We start from the raw sequence: 3,005 nt of genomic DNA on the forward strand, positions 1-3,005 counted from the left end.
AATGCTATCTGATAGTAAGATCAATTGTTTGCTTTCTAAAATTTGCATAAGTTCTTTTGCCATCCTTTGACTTTCAATCTTTCTGAGTTACTTTTCTTTTCTTTTTTTAATCTTCATCCGAGGATAGTTTTTCCATTGATATTCAGAGAGAGTGGAAGGGAGCGGGAGACACAGAGAGAGAAACATCGATGTGAAAGAGACACATCAATTGGTTGCGTTCCATTTGTGCCCCACTGGGGTCGAGGATTGAGCCTGCAACTGACTGGACTCAAACCTGTGACCCTCAGTCCACCAGCTGACACTCTTACCACTGAGTCAAGCGAATTAGGGCCCGAGTTACTTTTCTATTGAATTTTGTGCAATTCCTATGAACAAGACTATTTTCATCATAACCACAATACCACCATTAAAATCAGAAAATTAACATTTGATATACTATTGATACCTTATTACCATTTAAACCACAGGCCTCATGTGAATGTTGCCAGTTGTCCCAATAATGTCCCATATGACAAAAGGATCCAATCGAAGACTAGCATTTAGTTCTCACAGTTCCTCAGTCTTTCCTTGATTTTCATGAATTCCAGTTTTGAAGACTACAGGCCAATTGTGTAGAAAGTCTCTTGATTTGGATTTGTCTAATGTCTTCTTATGATTAGATTCAGGTTCTGCATTTTTGGCAGGAATAGCAAGAAGTGACACTATATTCTTCATATTACATTTTATTAGGTGTTGCATAAGTTCCATTTGTCCCATATTTGTGTTGTTAACTTTGATCACTGTTTAGCATGATGTCTGGCAGATTTCTCCACTGTTGAGTTACTTTTTTTCTCTTTGTAATTAATAAATATATTGTGGGAAGGTACTTTGAGACTATGTAAATGTCCTGTTCCTCATCAAACTTTTACCAATTAGTTTTAGCACTCATTGATGTTTTTTGGCTGAATTATTTATTCCTGAAATTGTTGTCAAATAGTGATTTTCTAGTTCATTCATCCCTTCTACATTCATACTATAAGGAAAACCTTTCTCACTTCCCCATTTATGAATGTATGTACACTAATACAAATAAATAATATATGCACATTTATATGGACTTATGACTTTTAATTTGGTCAGTAAGTTATATCCTGTTACCATCATCATTATTTATTATTATTATTATTAATACTATAACTAGAGGCCCAGTGCACAAAAATTTGTGCACTTGGGGGAGGGGTCCCCTCAGCCCGGCTTGTGCCCTCTCGCAGTCTGGGACCACCCGGGGGATGACAACCTGCCCGCTTCCCGGGGGATTGGGCTTAAGCTGGCAATCAGACATCCCTCTGGCAGCCCGGCAGCCCTCGGGGGATGTCCACTTGCCAGCGGGGAGCAGGCCTAAACTGCAGTCGGACATCCTTAGTGCTGCTGCGGAGGCGGGAGAGGCTCCCACCATCACCGCTGTACTGGCAGCCGTCAGCCTGACTTGTGGCTGAGCAGAGCTCCTCCATGTGGGAGCTCACTGACCACCAGAGGGTAGCTCCTGCATTGAGTGTCTACCCCCTGGTGGTCAGTGTGTGTCATAGTGACCAGTCATTCCCAGTCATTCTGATGTTAGGGTCAGTTTGCATATTACCCTTTTATTATATAGGATAGATGCCTGGTGCACGGGTGGGGGCCAGCTGATTTGCCCTGAAGGGTGTCCCAGATCAGGGTTGGGTTCCCGCTGGGGTGCCTGGGCAGCCTGGGTGAGGGGCTGATGGCTGTTTTCAGGCTGGTCAAGCCCCCCCAGTGGAGACCCTCACCCCATGGAGGTTTGGCCAGCCTGCATGAGGGGCTGATGGCTGTTTATAGGCTGGCCACACCCCCTTTAGGTAGAGGGTCCCCACTGGGTTGTCTGGCCAGTCTGGGTGAGGGGCTGAGGGCCGTTTTCAGGGTGGCCAAGCCCCCCAACGATGGGAACTCCCAGCCTCTCCTTTTTTTCTTTTCTTTTTTTATTGTGGGATTTATTTACCTTCTATAATTGAGACTTTGTTGCCTTCAGTGGAGCTCAGAGCTGGCCGTGGCAGGCGGGAAGCTTGGCCTCCTCCATCACTGGAGCAACCAAGCCTCCTGCTCACTCCAGCTCCGTGGCTGCCGGCCGCCATCTTGGTTGGGTTAATTTGCATATAGTCGCTCTGATTGGCTGGTGGGCATGGCTTAAGGTGTAGCGAAGGTATGGTCAATTTGCATGTTTGTCTTTTATTAGATTAGATATTTTTCTTTCCCATTGACCTTGGCTGGTTTGATACAATTTGACAGTGATGGAATTAAGCTAGCTTTCTGGTTAGCTTATGTATTCTTTTGACATGTCTTCATTATTCTTTGAGCACTTTTTAACTTTATAGTACAACCAGGCATTCCAGGCTCATCATGTACTTTCTCTGTGCTACTCCTGGTATCAGCTATTTCTCAAAGGATCTCTGTTCTTTTAATGGTATTTAGAAATGAAGTTATAGCAGCTTCTCGGAATGTCAGTGCTTCCAGGCCCGAAACCAGCTCTCCATTGGTCAAAGATAGGGAATATATATTTGCATGAATGTATGTACATTCATACAAATAAATCATATATATATATCTCACAATAAGTTCTCACTGTTGCCTCTAATTCCATTCTGGCACCACAGAATTCCAGCTCAGTCACCCTACACCATATAGACCCCCTTCTCATCCTGCGTGTACTCTGATACCCCACACAAGGTCAGTACTTGCACCCTCCCCCTCCTCTTGCTCCCAGCACCCTTGGGCAGACAGCCTCCTCATCTCTCTCCAATTCCAACACCCTGCTCCAGCTTTTCAGCATGCCTCACCCCCTGCCCATGCAGAGACCAACTTGCTGGCTCTATCTATTGGCTTTTGCACTGAATCATTAAGGGAAGAAGGGAGGAATCTATTGTTTATAGTTTAGTTTTACTTTGTGACCCAATCTGGGAATGTTTTGCTTTTAATATATGAATTTGTGTTATTTTTATTTATTCATATGAAAT

This window comes from Myotis lucifugus, unplaced genomic scaffold (assembly GCF_000147115.1).
Source record: "Myotis lucifugus unplaced genomic scaffold, Myoluc2.0 scaffold_160, whole genome shotgun sequence".
In the NCBI taxonomy this organism is placed as follows: Eukaryota; Metazoa; Chordata; class Mammalia; order Chiroptera; family Vespertilionidae; genus Myotis; species Myotis lucifugus.